This window comes from Pongo abelii, chromosome 21, assembly GCF_028885655.2.
Source record: "Pongo abelii isolate AG06213 chromosome 21, NHGRI_mPonAbe1-v2.0_pri, whole genome shotgun sequence".
NCBI classification, from domain to species: Eukaryota; Metazoa; Chordata; class Mammalia; order Primates; family Hominidae; genus Pongo; species Pongo abelii.
In genome coordinates, this window is record NC_072006.2 from 45,463,992 (window position 1) to 45,476,078 (window position 12,087).

The 12,087-nt window shown below is 39.7% G+C and overlaps 1 protein-coding gene across 50 annotated transcripts in view; it reads right to left on the reverse strand.

The window, feature by feature from the left end:
- ZHX3 (zinc fingers and homeoboxes 3) overlaps positions 1–12,087 on the reverse strand; it is a 133,628-nt gene that overhangs the window by 71,726 nt on the left and 49,815 nt on the right. For 17 of the 50 annotated variants that reach the window (XM_054542305.2, XM_063720515.1, XM_063720516.1 and 14 more), the window contains exon 3: positions 11,500–11,649. The exons of the other annotated variants lie outside the window; for them this stretch is intronic. The gene's annotated coding sequence lies outside the window, so the exon portion shown is untranslated. The remainder of the gene's footprint in view (positions 1–11,499; positions 11,650–12,087) is intronic. 50 annotated transcript variants of the gene reach the window in all.

A 12,087-nucleotide genomic window follows, 5' to 3' on the forward strand; every position in this document is an offset into this window, starting at 1 on the left:
TTTTGTGATTAAAGGCACCAAATGCTACTTCAAAATTATGTAAATTAAATATATAAAGTATAAATGAAAACATTTTTTCAACACTGTTGGAAATTAAAATAGTAACAATTTATTTTTACATTTAACTTCAAGGGAAAAATAAAAAGCAAACTTATTTTGGTGTAAACCAAGGCTTTTTAGCAGAGGCACCTTTGAGTGAGGTAGGTGTGCTGGCTGATTTAGGCTCGGAGGAACAATCTCCTGGTCTGTGAGCTCCATGAGGACAGGGACCATGACTGTCTTGCTCACTGCTATGTTTTTAGGGTGTTAATACAGTGCCTGGCATATAACTGCTGCTGAGAAATACCCACTGACAGAATAAGACTAGTCTCCAGCTTTGTAAATTGAGAATTTTCTTTTTATTCATTAAGAGACTATTCAGTTCTTAATTAGGTGAGGGTAGAACTGACTTAATACCAATGAAACTTGATGGAGACAAATTAGATTTTTTCCCCTCATTTTTAGAAGAGGTATAGCTTTCTAGGAGCCTCACTATTCCTGTAATTTACCCAGAGCTGTCCCTTCTTAATATCAAAGCATCTAGGAAACAGAATCCCTAATCAGGTTGCTGCATAAGGAACAAATTTAGAGCCCCTTCGGGGGTTTTCAACCTGTGTATCTAGCATGCCCAGCCTTGCAGCAATCAGAATGTCTGCCCCAGGCCAATATGGCACTTCCCTTCACAGACAGAGCCAGGTGTACTCAGAGAGTCCCGCACTCCAACTCCTCCTAGACTCCATGCAGACTTCCCGTCTGCTGTCCCTTTGCACCATTCTTCATCTAAACGTGTTATAAACCCTTAGCTTTTGCAATTTTTAAAATAGATTTAGGCAGTGGTGAAGTCTGGGCTTTTAGCATCCACATCATCTAAATAGTATACATTGTACCCAATAGGTAGTATTTCATCCCTCAGCCCCCTCCCACCTTTTGGAGCCTCCAGTGCCTATTATTCCACTCTATATGTCCATCTATACCCATTGTTTAGCTCCCACTTATAAGTGAGAACATGCATAAACCTCTAGCTTTTAAGATTTTTCTGTGTATGGTGCTTCAGGTTGGCTGCTTCCTAATGACAAAGGAAGGAGGCATTTGTTCATCTACAAATGCCTCCAGAAGATTGTGTGGTCACCTTCACATTGATGTGCACCAATTTTCAGGCCATCTTGGCCTCAGCAGCAAACACTGAGGCAACATCTTCAGAGAACTTAAGACTACTAAGTGGTATCTTGGGACCTGTGATTCTGTATAAAGCTGGTTTGGAATTTCTTTTTTCCAGTAAGTGCAGTATCTTGCATTGACTAATTTTCTGCTATCATAGCCTCATAAAATGTTCATGAAAATCTCCCGTCGTAGCTTTCCACTACTGTACCTTTTAAAAAGGTCTAGGAAATTAAACATATTGGAAAATGAGACTATAGGCAGCACTGTGGACAGTCATCATTCATATTTTACCCACTTATAGAAGGGGATTTAACCCTAAGCTTTCTTTCATATTCTTAATCCAGTTTCTACTCAGGTCCAAATTGATTCTCTAACTCCACAATGGCTCTTAAAAGTGAGATAGAAAATAAGAAATCTTGCCAAGATTTTTTTTCTTTTTTTTTTTTTTTTTTGTTTTTGAGACAGAGTGTCGCTCTGTTGCCCAGGCTGCAGTGCAGTGGCGTGATCTCAGCTCACTGCAACCTCCGCCTGCCAGCTTCAAGCAATTCTCCTGCCTCAGCCTCCTTAGTAGCTGGGACTATAGGCACGCGCCACCATGCCTGGCTAAGTTTTCGTATTTTTAGTACAGACGGGTTTTCTCCATGCTAGCCAGGCTGGTCTCGAACTCCTGACCTTGTGATCTGCCCACCTTGGCCTCCCAATAATGCTGGGATTACAGGTGTGAGCCACCACGCCCAACCCCCCTTTTTTTTTTTTTTTTTGTGACGGAGTTTTGCTCTTGTCAGCCAAGCTGGGGTACAGTGGCACAGCTCACTGCAACCTCCACCTCCCAGGTTCAAGTGATTCTCCTGTCTCAGCCACCTGAGTAGCTGGGTTTACAGGCACCTGCCACCATGCCCAGATAATTTTTGTATTTTTAGTAGAGATGGGGTTTCACCAAGTTGGCCAGGCTGGTCTCAAACTCCTGACCTCAGGTGATCCACCCACCTCGGCCTCCCAAAGTGCTGGGATTACAGGAGTGAGCCACTGCACCTAGCCAAGATTTCTTTTAAAAAATCATTTTGAGCTAATTTTAGTTACAGAAAAGTTGCAAAAATCGTACAGTTTCCATATATCCTGGCCCCAGCTTCCCCAGTGTTAGCATCTTACATAACCATTGTATATTTACCAGAACCAGAACTTTAACATTAATACTATTAACTAAACCAAAGACCTTATTCAAGTTGTACTGGTTTTTTCTACCGATGTCCCTTTTCTGTTCCAGAATCCTATTCAGAATCCCTGCTGTATTTAGCTGTTATTTATCCTTAGTCTCCTGTAGCCTGTGACAGTTCCTTGTTCTTTCCTTGTCATTCATGTTCTTGACAACTTTTAAGAGTATTAAACAGTTATTTTGTTGACTGTCCCTTGATTCGGGTTTGCCTGATGTTTTCTCATGATTACTCTGAGGTTATGCATTCTTGGCAAAAATACCACAGAAATGATGTTGTGTTCTTAATACATCATATCATGGGGCTCACGATGTTGATATGTCTTATTGCTGGTGGTGTTGGCCTTGACCTCTTGGTTAAGGTGGTTTCTGCTGGGTTTTTCCACTACCAATTTATGACCTCTTTCTTTATAGTTAATTAACATGTTGAGGTAGTTTGAGATGATGCAAATTCTTTCAAAGCTTTCTTGAAGGACTACTGGCTCCCTCATTCACAAACCTGCTCACTCTCCTTAAAATTTCCAAGAGATTAGTTGATATGATTTCCCCTAACTATTTCTGCCACACAAGCACTCTGATTACTTTTGTTTGTTCAGTGAATTTTACTTTTCTTCTGCTTATTAAAAAAAAAAACATTTTCATTGTTTAAAAATATATAATCGTGGAGCTCTCATAACCCCACCTTCAGAGATTAGCACTATAGATAATTTGATGTATATTCCATATGAATCTTTTTTCCTCTTTTAATACCACCGGAGTCCAATACCATAAGCTTAAATCACAGTTCCACCATGGACTTTGGGCAAGTTGCCTAATTTTGTGTGCAGGTAATTCTTTCTTTTTGGGAGGCCAATGACTTCTTTGTAAATCTGATCTACAGACTCTCATTCTCAGAAAATGCACAATATATAGTACACATGACATTTTGCACACAACTATAGGGACTCACAGACTAGGTTAAGAACCCCTATTCTATTTATCACCTTTGATCCACAATTCTGTTTCTGGTAATCTAGCCTATAAAATACTTGCACATACAAACATGTACCAAAAACATTTCATGTAGTGCTAGCAAAAAATTGGGAATAATTTAAACATCCACCAACAGGGAACTGGCTAAATTATGATGACTCCACACTATGGAATACCCTACAAAGAATGAAGTAGATACATGTGAATGGACATAGAAAGACTCCCATGATATACTATTAAATGAAAACATTTCAGGACTTTGCATGACTCCATTTTCGGTAAGATGAAGGGAGAGAGGGATGGAGAGGGAGGGAGAAAGAAGAGAAAAAGAAAAGAATTAGAGATGGCATGAAACCCATATATATGTAAATGCATAGAAAAAAATCTGGAAAGTTTCACAATAAACCCAACATCAACGACTCTGGGAGAATAGGATTATTGGGTGAATTTTATTATTTATTTAGTCTGTAACTATTATATTATTTGAACTTTTTACAAAGAGTACAACTTTAAAAACCCCAATAAGATTTTTAAAACCCTTTTCATAGCCAACGACTCTGAATGAATATAGATTTTAAAATGTTTAATGACTGGCAGAAATAATTTAATGATAAAAGAATAACCAAACTGATAAGAATTTTGCCCAGAATGGAATGATAGTTCAAGATACATATGACACAAAATCAAAGAGTTAAATGAGAAAAACCTAATGAAACTCTCAATGGATACAATAATGTAATTTGCTAATATTCACTTCTAATAAAAATACTAAGAACAAAAGGCATACAGGTAAAGAAAGATGATATAAAACATCTCTCTAAGCCAAATGTGAAAAAAAAAGGCAATAAAAGACAGGCCACTTTTACCATCTTAAATAGTTTTGAAGTTCTGGCCAACACAGCAAGACAGCTGAAATAAGGTAGGCATATATATTGCATAGGAAGTTAAATATATTATCTATAGATGAGATGATTAGACAACTATAAGAGCAAAAATAAAAATTTTTGGAAGAGCTTTTTGTAAGGTAGAAATAAAACTTTTACATCCCGTTTTTAAAAGACATCAATTGAACACTGCCATGGGGTAGATGAGGTCACATAGTGGACACTTGAACTCCAGATGTCACTTCTGGACCAAGGTTAAAATTGTTCTTTGTTGAACTCCTTAAAAACTTGAGGGAATACAACCCAATTCCCATGATTTGCCTACTTCTAGTTCATCAAGTAAGGCTCCAACAGCCTGAAATTTATCACTATTTGTGTGGTCCAAATGACAATGAGGAAGAGGTTATCTCTCGCACCATTTTTCCCTAGAACAGTAACAACAATGGCAACACAAGCAACTAACAATGGAACACACACTGGACACCTTTCTAAGCACTAAAAGTGGTAGTTCATTTAACCTTCACCACAACCCTTGGTAGTAGATTCTAATTTTGCCTCCAGTTTACAGATGAGAAAATTGAGGCACAAAAGAAGCTAATAACTTGCCCAAGGTTACTCAGCTAGTAGCTGGAAGAGCCAGGAGTTAAACCCAGGCAGTCTGGTTCTGGGCCCATGCTCTTAGCACTACACAATCCTGTTGCCTAAGAATGCACAGGCAAATTGTCATCTACAGGAAAGATACAAGCTATGAATTAGAGTTCTGGAGGAAACTGAATTGAACAAAAGATTCAAATGACAGAAGAAAACTACTTTCAGCATGGAAAGACCTGAAAGAAGAAACAAGAAGGCACTCCCAGGGCCTCACACATCATTAGCAAAGAGGATCCCTGGGACATGACCTGGAAACATCTGAAAACAATGTGAGAAGGAAGAGAGAAAAAAAACTCCAAGTAAACAAGTTAACAAATACATTACATGAAGGGGAATCTAGCAGTTATTTTTTATTTTTTTAAATAACAGAAGTCTAGAAACTAGACAATCTAAGATATAAAACCTCAAAGAAGCTCAGCAAATCAGAATACCTCAAGCTGTCATCTGTAAACAAACAAAAATGATGCCACCAAGTGCAGACCAAGTGGCCTCATCATTCATCTACCAAACTGTTTCCTAGAGTGGCAGTCAAGCTGCATTTCCTTGCCTCCTGACTCCAGAGGGAGCTGACTTAGGTTGTGTGGGAACTGAGCATGATGGCATTGCTGGCCACTGCCCCTGAAGGAAAACACCTCTTCCACACCACTTTTCTGTATCTCCTCTACTTCTTTCTCTAGCATGGATGCGGCATTTGGGCCTGTCGTGAAGACTAAGCCAGCCATCTGAAAAAGCTCTAGCCACCCCATGCTGGACATGTATTACAGTGCTCAATATGTTCAATTTCCCAAACATAAAGACTGATCTTTGCCAACAGCCAATCCTAAGGCCGTTTAATTTCTGTACATGCTGTACTTCAGGGATTTTATCTCTCTTCTTATGGCTTTCATATCCTCCTTGGTACAAGTGAGTCTCACACCTTTATCTCCAGCCCCATCATCTCATCTGAGTTTCTGATCCATATATCCAACTGCTCCTAGATATGTTTTCCTGGACATTCAACAAGTCCTAAACGAAACTTTCCCCTGCTTCTCTCCAAATTAGTCTCTGCACCCAATCCACACCCTTTATGCCACTCCCTAAGTTGGTCAGTAGTTCCACCATCTATCACCACCTTCCCTAAAACTAACAAACAAAAACTCCTCTGAGGCATGCCCTAATTCCCAATCTCCACCATGGCAGGCATTGGTAATTTCAGATTCTGCCCCAAAATGCCTCATATCTCCTCTTCTCCATCATCACTGCTATCTCCTTGCTCAAGTTGCTCTCACCTCTTATCTGGACAACTGCCACAGCTGCTTAACTGACTTTCCTCCCTGCAGGCTGTGCTTCACATGACAGTAAGAATTATCTACCTAAAACATGAACTAGAACACGACACTCCCTTGCTTTAAACCCTCTGGTACAGACCACAGGATACGAACTGAAACTTGTTGCCCAACATTCAAGGTGCTTCACAATCTGGCCCCAACATCCCTTGTCCAGCCTCATCTCCAGCCACTATCCCAAGAACAGGGTGATGTACCTGCGCACCTTCAGACTTTTGCCCTCTCACTTTATCCTCTTTCTCACAAAGCCCTGCTGGTACATACAGTAACATTTAGCTCCCAGGGTGCCTGCACTGACTCACCAAACATCACTCCCTCTCTCTTTCTCTCTCTCTCTGTATCCAATACACCTGACACATCACATCTTTTGCCATTGTTGGCTGATTTGCCCATCATGCCACCTCATCAACCTTGAAGGCAGGGACAGAATTACCTTTACTTTTGTATCTCCTGCACCCAGCTCAGGATCTGTTGGCTCAGAGTGAGACCTCAGTGGTTGTTAACTAACTGAATCAAAAATAGCAAAATACTTATCAGTACCAGGCTGAGGCTCAGAAGAATTAAGACACTTCACAGAACAAACGTTAAGCGGTGAAAAAAAAAATAATTGGAGAGATAGGGTAGATAAGGAATAGGAAGAGAAGATGCCAAAAAAAGGGGCAAATTAAATTTCCTTACATGGAAGAAAAGGCAAGTTCTTGCTTTTGCTTTGATTATAGTAGATAAATACAGAAAAATATGTTTAGCACTAAGAGAATTTGAAAGATTGTTCACCTTTAAAATTTGTTTAAAAGCTAAAGAAAGCAAAGAATGTTCTGTAATATAGAAGACATAATGGAGAAGAAACAACAAATATAAAAACAAAGAAACATACAATATACAGAAAACATAATACAATAGCAATAATAAATTAAAGAGTATAAATTCCCATATAAGATATAGAACCTTCAAAGATAAGTTAAACAGACAAAATCCGACAACATTCTGTTTGCAAGAGATAGGCTATGAAATAACGATAATGAAGTTGGAAAATGTAACAAAATCATTACATAAGAAATTATAGACCATGAAAAAAGAACAGAGAGCAGTAGTGCTTTCTGTGCTACCGAAAAATAAAAATAAAAACTAAATACACAACTAATAATCTTGCGAAACAAACAAAAGAATTAGAGGAATTTTTTTTTTTTGAGATGGAGTCTCGCTCTGTTGCCCAGGCTGGAGTGCAGTGGCGCGATCTCGGCTCACTGCAACCTCTGCCTCCCGGGTTCAAGCAATTCTCCTGCCTCAGCCTCCAGAGTAGCTGGGACTACAGGTGTATGCCACCATGCCCGGCTAATTTTTGTTTTGTATTTTACTAGAGACGGGGTTTCACCATGTTGCTGAGGCTGGTCACGAACTCCTGAGCTCAGGCAATCTGCCTGTCTCAGCCTCCCAAAGTTCTAGGATTACAGGCATGAGCCACCACTCCTGGCTGAGGATTTTTTTTTTTAAAAAAAGAAATGTTAAATATTTTGAAATTGAAAACCAAAAAACTTTTCAAGGATTCATAAGAAACTGACAGGAGCTGCTGCCTAAGAGAGGGGAGCTATTTGGCCAAGGAATAAGAATGAATGGGAAACTGACTTTTCACTACATCCTTTTGTATTTTTTAAAGTTTTATATTTCAACTAAAAGTTGCTGTGAATAGACTAAAATTGATACTACTGGCAAGTGCAAAAAAAGGAAACATAGAATTGGAAAAACAGGACACAAAAAGAAGCAATAAAATTGTAAGAGAATATGTGTGTTAATAAATTTGGATAAAACTAAATAGATGAGTTTTTAATCAAAAATGTAAAATTCTAACACTGGCAAAAATAAAATACCTAACCAGACCAACATCTTTTAAAAATCAAATAACTAGGCTGGGCGCGGTGGCTCACACCTGTAATCCTAGCACTTTGGGAGGCAGAGACGGGCAGATTGCCTGAGCTCAGGAGTTCGTGGACCAGCCTCGGCAACATGGTGAAACCCCACCTCCACTAAAATACAAAAAAATAATTATGAGGCATTTTGGGGCAGAAATCCCAGCACTGTGGGAGGCCGAGGTGGGTGGATCACGAGGTCAGCAGTTCAAGACTAGCCTGACCAACATGGAGAAACCCTGTCTCTACCAAAAATACAAAAAAAAAAAAAAAAAAAAAAAATAGCTGGGCATGGTGGCACATGCCTGTAATCTCAGCTACTTGGGAGGCTGAGATGGGAGAATCACTTGAACCCAGGAGGCAGTGGCTGCAGTGAGCCAAGATCACGCCACTGCACTCCAGCCTGGGCAACAAGAGTGAAACTCTGTCTCAAAAAAAAAAAAAAAAATAATCAAATAATTACACCCCTAAAAAGTAGTGAATTCTTTCACAGTCTCCAGGAACAAATGATTCATGTTATAGAAATCATGCCAAAAATGGGTCAAGATATAGGTTATCTAATTATTCTACTAATCTGACCCTAAAACTGGCTAAAAAAAATGGAAAGAGAGAAAACTATACACAAAGCACATAAAGTTCACTCCGAACTTATGCTCAAAAATTTAAAAGAATAGTAAGTAGAACCTAGACATAGATTTTTAAAATTTTTATTTGTATCATGTCAACAGAAATAAAAACATTCATTTGTTAAAATCTAACACCTATTCTTAATTTTAAAATTCTAAAACTAATAATAAAGGTACATTTTCTTACCCTGATTGAGTACCTAATTTATTGAACCAAATGTCAATTATACTTCAAGGGAAAAAGAAGCTATGCAGTCATTAAAAATAAGCACAAAATAAGCATTTTATCATCACTGTTAACACAGTATCAGAAGTTCCTTCCAACAAAAAGCAACATAAAAATGAAGGAGAGAGACAAATACAATAAAGACAGATGTTATATATACTTTTTTTTAAATATAACACCATTATAAACTTATAAAACCCAAAGGAATCACTTAAATCATTACGATAATTTTTTTTTTTTTTTTTAAACGGAGTTTCGCTTTTGTTGGCCAGGCTGGAGTGAAATGACACGATCTTGGCTCACCACAACCCCCGCCTCCCAGGTTCAAGCAATTCTCCTGCCTCAGCCTCCTGAACAGCTGGGATTACAGGCGCCCACCACCACGCCCGGCTAATTTTGTATTTTTAGTAGAGATAAGGTTTCTCCATGTTGGTCAGGTTGGTCTCAAACTCCTGACCTCAGGTAATCCTCCTACCTCGGCCTCCCAAAGTGCTGGGATGACAGGCGTGAGCCACCGCGCCCGGCCGTTATGATAAATTTAAAGTGACCACAGTCATCATCAATATAGAAAAACTTATAGTATTCCTGGTCCTCAAGCTTGAGTGCACATGAAATTCATTGTGCAGCTTTTTAAATGTTGATGTCCACACCTCCCCCAAGACAAATTGTCTCAGAGTTTCTGAGGGTGAGACCAGGGATTAGAATTTTATAAAGCTTCTGAGGTGATTTTAATGTGTAGCCAAGTAGAGATGCCCACTACTATATACTTAATTACCTAAATATCTTTAAAAATACAAAGTAAAAAAGTATTACTATTAACCGTTCATAATATTCACAAATGGGTAGAGAAAGACTGCCATAAGGAACAAATGTTCAAAAGAAGAAACCTGAGAGAAGACATAGCTCCCGTACAAATGCCTCTAGTCCACCGCAGTTTAGGCAAAAAGGTGGGCAGTTAATACCAGAACCAGTGGAGGGGGACAAGACCCATGGCCACAACAGAACAATGCTAGCGATAGATAATTATTCTCTTTCCAAGTGTTACTGAGGTAGGAGGCATGTGTGAGGATTTCATAGAGGCTGAGGTACTCTAGGATTACCTGCATACCTGTATGAGGTCATATGTAAGATAAATTTCTAGAAGTGCTATATTAATTGCTGAGTCAGATGGTATGTGCCTCTAAAAGTGAAAGATTAATTTTAAAAGACTTTAAAGGTGAAAGAGAAAAAGCATAATGTGTAGAATAAACATCATACTTCATAGGTAGAAGCAGAGTGGCAGAAATGAGGTAAGCTGCAGTTAGTCAAGATGGCTCAGTGTCACCAGGTAGTAGGTACAGAGACTGACATATAAGAAAACTCTCTGTGATTCCAGTTTGACTTTGACCTTCCCATTAACCTTCCCCCACTGCAACCTCCAGTCATATGCAATGTCCCCATCCTACCAGTTATCTAACTCAACAGGCACTGCTAGGGGCCACCTGTTCCCTCTATCCTGACCATGATATTCTTCTTTCAGGTCACCTCTCACCTGAACCACTGTAACTCTTTTTGTTAATCTCCCAATGTTTTTTTGTTTTGTTTTGTTTGTTTTGTTTTTTTTTTTTGAGATGGAGCCTCGCTCTGTCGCCCAGGCTGGAGTGCACTGGTGCGATCTCGGCTCACTGCAAGCTCCGCCCCCCAGGTTCACGCCATTCTCCTGCCTCAGCCTCCCCCAAGTAGCTGGGACTACAGGCGCGTGCCACCGCGCCCGGCTAATTTTTTGTATTTTTAGTAGAGACGGGGTTTCACCGTGTTAGCCAGGATGGTCTCAATCTCCTGACCTTGTGATCTGCCCACCTCGGTCTCCCAAAGTGCTAGGATTACAGGCGTGAGCCACCGTGCCCAGTCTTTTTTTTTTTTTTTTTTTAAGATGGAATCTCACTCTGTTGCCCAGGCTGGAGTGCCGTCTCAGCTCACTGTAACCTCCACCTCCCGGGTTCAAGTAATTCTCGCACCTCAGCCTCCCAAGTAGCTGGGATTACAGACGCCTGCCACCATGCCTGATAATTTTTTTTGTATTTTTAGTACAGATGGGGTTTCACCATATTGGCCAGGCTGGTCTTGAACTCCTGACCTCAAGAGATCCACCTGCCTCGGCCTCCCAGAGTGCTGGGATTACAGGCGTGAGCCACCGACACCTGGCCTAAACCTCCCAATTTATTACCACCCAAAGCTTTCCTAGACATTAGTTTAATATTTTATGTCTTTTTTTTAGTGTAAATATAGAATCTGCCATTTATATTCCTAAAGTGGCTATAAATTACCTTCTAGATCAAAGAGCTATTTTTGACAATGATTTTTAAGCCCTGCTGTTTAGCAGGCTTTTAACGTACAGTTTAAGATACTTCCTCCACAACATTTTCCCTGTTAATCATTTTCAATCCAATCACATGATCTCCAAATCTACTTAATCCTCCTAACGTAAGCATTCTTCATTCATTCACCCAACAAATACTTACTGAGCATCTATTGTGCAGCACTGGTTTAGATCCTGGGGATAAAGTTCTTGCCCTCAATGAGGAGTTCAGGCAGGGAAGGTACTGGGTGTGAAGGGAAGGCAGGGAGACAGCCAATCAAATTTATCTACAGTGGCTGGATGGTGATAAATGCTATAGAAAAAATAGAGAAGGATAGAGTGATTCCAGGGTATGGTAAGGTATCATTTTCAATTGAGGGTACCATAGAAGGCATCTTTGAAAGGTTAACTTTGGAGCAGAAACCTGAAGGAGGAGAGCAGTAGCCATTTGGCTATCCGGGAGAAGATGATTCCAGGCAGAGGGAACAAGAACAATGGCTCCAAAGCAGGAATATTTCTGGGCAGACTGAAGCATGGCCAGCAGACCAGTGTGATGAAGCAGTCAGTATGACAGTGAGCACTAGAGATGTGTACGTACATAAGAAACTTGTCTTATGACATTTTTGGTTTAGAGGATTGATATATAAAGCCACTAAACAGTTTTACTCAATTTTAAGACTCAAAGTTAAATAATGATCAAGGTAGAATACCCAAGATTACACCTGCAGCAATCCATTACTGAAGCATAGGG